The 6,650-nt window shown below is 45.2% G+C and overlaps 1 long non-coding RNA gene across 1 annotated transcript in view; it reads left to right on the top strand.

Annotated features, from left to right (window-relative positions):
* The window catches only part of LOC309845206, a 95,446-nt gene that overhangs the window by 48,706 nt on the left and 40,090 nt on the right, over positions 1-6,650 (top strand). The window contains exon 6 of the long non-coding RNA XR_014301098.1: positions 1,386-1,507. This is a non-coding gene — a long non-coding RNA (uncharacterized lncRNA). The remainder of the gene's footprint in view (positions 1-1,385; positions 1,508-6,650) is intronic.

Genomic DNA, 6,650 nt, shown 5'->3' on the forward strand with positions numbered 1-6,650 from the left:
GGGGAGTTCCCACAAGTCAAGTCCCCTCTTCAAGGCCCTTGTCCATCATTCCTCTCAAATAGCAAGCAGCTTCCATCCCAGTGAGTGTTTCTCTGCAGCACCGCTCTCTTCCTGACCTCAGTTTCTGCAGTAGTCTCCAGCATTTCATGGAAAGTGTTACAAAACCCTGTGAGGTCCATGGCAAAGGAGAAGATGGAAGCACATGCCCCCATCTACCCAGCGGTGGTTCTGGGCAGGCTGACATAAATATGCAGGGCCTGGATTCATCACAGCCCATAAAGATATTCCCTTGGGATAAGACAAAACAAAACAAAACAACAAAAACCTGATAAATGTTCAACTTGTACCCTTCGGAGGAAATACAGGTGTCTCTATATGCACACACACATACACATACACACCCATGCACACACAGTACACATACATTCATGTACATACTTATTCACTCCAAAGTTCAGCCCATGAAAAATCAATTTGTTAGGAAAAGCCCACATCAATAGATCTGTGTTTCCAGACCGAGTCCCTCTTTCCTGGAGTAGAAAAAACAAAGTATTTGAATTCAGAAGACTATTCTCTACTCTCTACAACTTATTACCCATAAAACCTCACATGATAACTTTCTTTGCGATTCCAGTTCTCTTAAAAAAACTGGGGACAAATGTGATACCTGCCAAATCAGTAAGCTTTTGCTGCCTTTGAAACAGGCCCAAATTTAGTAGCTTACAACACTGACAACTAATTTGTGCACAGTTCTACAGGTCACCACTTTGGACTGGGATCAGCTGGGTGGTTCTGTTATATTCTAGCTACCTCCTGCATTTGCAGTCAGTGACCAGGTTGCCAGTGGTTGTGTTGGTCTCAGATGGCCTCAGAAGATAGCTTATTTCTGGTTCATGTTGTGTGTCTCCTTCAATTAGCTATGCCAGACTTGTTTCAAGTAGGTGGCAGGTCCCAAGAAAGAGTCAAGCTTATGAGGCCCCTTGAGGCCTACTTTTGGACTGAATTGTGTCCCCCTAAATTCATATGTCGAGTCCCTAAATCCCCAGTGCAGCTACATTTGGAGATAGGAACTATAATGAAGCAATAAAGGTTAAATGAGGTCATTAAAGGAAGCCCGGTTACTCAGTTGGCTAAGCATTTGCTTTTGGCTCAGGTTATGATCCTGGGGTCCTGGGATTAAGTCCTCTGTCAGACTACCTGCTCACTGGGGAGTCTTCTTTTCCCTCTGCCTACTGTTCTCTCTCTTTCTCTCTCTCTCTCTGATAAATAAATATTAAAAATCTTTAAAAAAAATAAATAAGGTCATGAAGGAAGATCTTAATCTGATTGGACGGTGCTCCTTCCAAGAAGAAACAAAGACACCAGAGGTCTTCCTCTCTTCACAGGACCACAGAGAGGACATATGGGACACAGTGTGAAGGTACCTATCTGCAAGCCAGGAAGTGAGATCACATCAGAAACCAACCTGATGGCAACTTGACCTTGGACTTCAGTTATCTCCAGAAGTGTGAGAAAATAAATTTCTGTTGTTTGAGCCACCCAGCTGACAGTATTTTGTTATGACAGCCTGAGCAGACCAGTACACTTGGAGTTGGTGGAATATCACTTCTACTGTATTCTGCTGCCAGAGTAAGACACTAGAGATGAGGCCAAAGGCAAAGGTTAGGAGATGGACTCCATATCCTGATGGGAGGCACTGCAAAGTCACATATCAAAGGGGTCTGGGTATAAGAATAATATTCTAACCCATCTGCCACACACCATTTTTGTATGGATCCCATGAATTTATGGATACGAAAGCACTTCCTCAGTGATATAGTCCTATATAAATGCTAACTATCCTCAGCATCTGGTCCTGCTTGGCAGCAGTTGCGACTGCTTCTTAACTACGAGGTGACGAGGTGATGTAGATGTGTCTGAGTAGTACATTTCTCCTGGGGAAGTCATTGCCTAATGAAGGAGTCCTGTAATTCTTATAACTAACCAGAGAAGTAGCCATGGTTTGGGAAAGCAAGACAGCATTTTCTAGCTTGAAAAGCCTGAAAATAAGTATTTGGATGAGTATCCCAATTAATGAGTTCAGGAACAGGAAGTTTGATGGCTGAATGAAGAGTAGAAAGGAAGGATGCAAATCAGATTGGCTTCAGTGAATTTAACCAGGCTCATCATCTCCCTGAGAGGCAAGGGCCAAAGAAGGCTGCTGAGTCAGGGAGGCAGGTGCACATGCAGACAGGCGCGTGGTATAACGTCAGACTCTCTCCCTATCAACGGTTGCTCCTGAGAGACTGCATTTGAGTTCATGAGCCCTCCTACACCATAGACTGATTGCCAAAAGAAGAGCACATCATCAGCTCCCTGCTCATGCTCTGTCCTTGCACACAACTTCAAGCAGCAATCCATTGACAGCTGCGATAAAATGAGCTAATTCTGTTGAGGTCAAAGGTTTGGCTGATGGGTGTTTCTGCTCCAACTGAGAACAAGTTGAACCATATAGCACAACCCGTCTCAGGATTCCTTCTTTGGTGAGAGTAGACATGGTGCTTTGGTTCTGGGCTGGAGGCATACTGGCTCCCAGGAAGTGAATCTGTGTATCCCAAGAGGTCAAAGAGGTTGAGATCTCCTCGAAGCCTCCCCCCTCTAGCCTCCATCAAGTGCTGCTGCAGACTCTGACCTCTCCAGAGCTCTGCACCCTTGAGGAGTTAAGAGACAGAACATCACACTTTGCTGGTGGCATCTCCTGTGTATTGTCTCAAGGAGGCAGAGATATTATTCTGGAAGCAAAGGGCTCATTTGTTCAGGATTGTGAACATGCTTAACACTTTCAAGTCACTCGCAATTCCTGAGATATAATTAATTTGTCAAAATAGCCTGGATGGTTCTTGCCTGATCCAACACCAGTCTCCAAAACGATCATTGTTTGTATTACACGGTATTTCACTGAGACTATAAATGAGTACAGATTAAGACCCTATTTTCTGCTTCATCTGCAGTTTAGTTCATTGCTCGATACCTAATAGGCACATCAGATAAATAAAACAATGAATGTATTCAATAAATATTTGTGGAAGTAAGTAATTATTGAAAGGATACAACCAGGGCTTAAGTTTATAACGTATGTGAAGCACTAAAAACATCTGTGTCTTATTCATGTTTTGTCCCAAGACCTATATAGGAGTTTGCATGTAGTATGTACTCGTAGTATGTACAAATCATGTGGATTTGTGCTGAAATTATAGATCCCTTCAATTAAATATTACATTGCAGAAATAAGACAGCTAAGTGCCCCTGCAATTGGGTAAAATTCTACCTTTTCTTCCTGAAAAGCCATAGCTCTGTGCCCCTAGAGACTGGAAAGAACTGTCTTCCTCCCTCCAAATACTCCCTGGTGCCTGTAATCTTAGCTATGCCAGGATCATGGGTGACCGCACCCGTGTTCTTATCATGATCAACTGGGGGATGTCAGGCACTTCCTTCCAGACCTCTTATGGCTTTTGGGACCCTTATTAGACTGCAGGTCCTGTCCTGTGGCTGTTTCTATGTCCTCCCCCGCGCCCCCCCCCCCCCACCGCAGTCTCTCTATCTAATTCCTGAGAATTGGCTTCAGTGTAAAAGAAACTCAGAATATATTCAAGGGTGAAGATATGAACAGCTGCCTTCAATTAAAACACACCCTTCTGCAAACTCAGACGGAGACAGATTTCCCGCCAGGGACAGAGGGCCGAGGCTCAGAGGGGTTGAAACCATCCAGGGAACTGCCAGTGAGCTACCTGAGGCCTGCCCTAAATTCCCAGCATCATCTTCTCTGCAAAAGTTGTCCCAGGTGATGTCCCCCCCTACATTTACATAGCTGGGGACAGGTTGAGTAAACCCTGTGGATGATGGGAATGAGTCTGCTTCCTTATCTTTCTCCTAGATCAGAAGTGCAGGAAGAATGGTCACTACCCAGCCTTTCGAGATATCATTGTTCACAAAGTGGTGTCCCGGAGGCACCCTAAACCATGCCTAGGCATTCCTGACATCCACCATTGCATCTAACAACCAAGCTAATTGTTTCTTCATTTTCTGACTTGACTTCCCTCATTAGGAGATCTGGCAACCCTATAAATGTATTCACTAAATAGTCCTAGGTTTAAGGTACTTCCTTGACTATAAAGATGGTGATACAGAATTCTCATCTCAGGGCCTAGACCTGTGGTTCTCTCTTTATCCCCATCTCCTGGACCCTCCCCCATGTCCTCCTGTCCTTAAGTTTTTGGAACAAGGACATAAGCGCAATTTTCTAGAATGCAGACTTCTTGGGATTCCCCTGGGGAATGGAGCCTCCACATTCCAGTTTCTCAAGAAGACCACAGCAGTAATGTCTCCAGGCCATCTCAAGCCATCATTCAGCAGGAAGAATAATACAGGTGTTATTACTGAAGCCTTCCTCTGGGCTGTGCAGCTTATCTGTCGGAGATGCTTCATGTGGACTTAGTTCATGTGAAAACACCGTGCAGTGGAATTGTCCCTTCCACACCCTCACAAGGAAAGCAGCGGGGAGGGACGATAACCCCACTGGAGTTCCGCTTCATGTGGCTGCTCAAGTCGTAGCTGTGGCTTCAGGAGCACTGGAAGTCTGCAAAGAAAGAGCTGATCTAAAAGGGGGTTCATCAAGCTTGTGGGTTCTTGAACAACCTGATCCCCAGAAGGGTTTTCAGGCAGCTGGGAGAACAGGAGACGGGACCGGATGATAGAAGAGAGAATGTTGCTCAGTGAACTGGAAAGGGCCTGCTTCGGAGGGATGGGGGGACAGAGAGCGCAGGGGAAGGAAGGGCAGAGGCAGGACCTTGGAGGGCAGGTGCTTTAAGGCACTTTTAATTTTAGGGCACTTTAAAAAAAATTTTTTTTTCAATTTATTTTTTTTCAGAAAAACAGTATTCATTATTTTTTCACCACACCCAGTGCTCCATGCAATCCATGCCCTCTATAATACCCACCACCTGGAATTTTAGGGCACTTTTAATCAGATTTTATCCTGAGGGTATTGTCTCATCAGAGAGTACTAAACAGAGGAAGGAGATGCTCGGTATAGCCTTTCATTTGGAAATATTTTGAAATCTTTTTAAAAAGCTTTCAACTTTTTTTTAAAAAAAAGTTCATCCTATGGTGGGTTGGGGAACAGATCGCTGTGGGGCAGGAGTGGAGAGAGATGGCAGGTGAGAAGAGAAGGCTGTGGGCTGGGCCAGGCACAAGAAATGGGGGGAAAGGGTGTTGCTTTCGCTCTGTGGCAGGAGAGATGAAGAGAGATGTTCCGATTTGAAACGTTTCTTAGAGATACAGACTAGACCGATGAACTGGGTGAAGGGAGGGAGCCGAGAATGACTTCCAGTTTTCTGGCTTCCGCAACTGGAAGGAGGAGATGGTGGATGGGCTGAGTGGCAAGTGCTCAGAGGAGACTTGCTGGCAGGAAGGGTGTGTCAACAGGACTCGGTGCTGTACAGAGTCTTTTCAGGGCTCGGTCTCCAGAGGGACCCAGTAATGGTCATACCGTTAGGCGGAAGCTCACCTCTCCTTCCCCATCATCCCTCACCCAGCCGGTGGAAAAACATTAAACATAAAGCTTCATCTCAGGGTTTTAAACACACCTACAAACTCATACACATAATGTATGCTTTAAAAATAACTGGAAGGGGACACCTGGGTGGCTCAGTCGGTTGAGCCACTGCCTTCAGCTCTGGTCATGATCCCGGAGTCCTGGGATCAAGTCCCACATGGGGCTCCTTGCTCAGCGGGAGCCTGCTTCTCTCTCTCTCTCTCTGCTTGCCACTCTGCCCACCTGTGCTCGCTCGCTCTCTCTCTCTCTTTCTCTGACAAAGAAACAAATAAAATCTTTGAAAAAAATTAAAAAAGTAACTGGAAGAAAATACACTCAAGAGGTGCTTCCTCTGGGTTGTGGCGTTATGAGAAGTTTTAATTTAGTATTTTCCAAAGGATTGGGGATGAATTTGTCTTAATAGCATGATAATAAAAAAAAAATCAGCAGAATGAAAACAGTCACTTTGAAGACCGCAACAATAACACTGGGGTTGCATCCAGCGCACAGATGTTCCCAGGAGCTGTGTTTCCGGGCAAGGAGTTCCCTGACAGTTCCCCAGAGGGAGTCTCTTGAATCTTGCAGGTAGACTGAGGCTTTGCCCAGCAGGTGGTGGGCAAAGAATACGCCAAGCAGAGGGAACAGGACAAACTATTAAATATTTCATTCTAACATTAGTAATGAGCCTCGATGTTCCTGTGGAGCAGAATCACCGCAACTGCTGGCCAGATGATGACATGGTTTTGGTAACACCATAAGGTGGGAGCCTTATCGCAGTTTATGATTCTCCTCCCTGGCTCCTGGCCTGACCATCAGCACTGAACAGGTGGTACCTTTGTGTTTTACAGTAAACAACGAGCATTATATGAACTAGTTTTACAACCAGCTGCCCCAAATAGCAAAATACTCACAAAGTTTTAAAGCTGGGATATGGCCTCCATCCTATCATTTTACAGAATAATAAACTGACATCAGGTTGTCAAAGACTCGATAACAAGTCAGAGAGACAACTAAGATGGAGTGTCTTGGAAAATTGTGTGGGAACTCCTTGCTGCCTGTCTTTAGGGTATGAATCGGC

This window comes from Mustela nivalis, assembly GCF_964662115.1.
Source record: "Mustela nivalis genome assembly, chromosome: 12".
In the NCBI taxonomy this organism is placed as follows: domain Eukaryota; kingdom Metazoa; phylum Chordata; class Mammalia; order Carnivora; family Mustelidae; genus Mustela; species Mustela nivalis.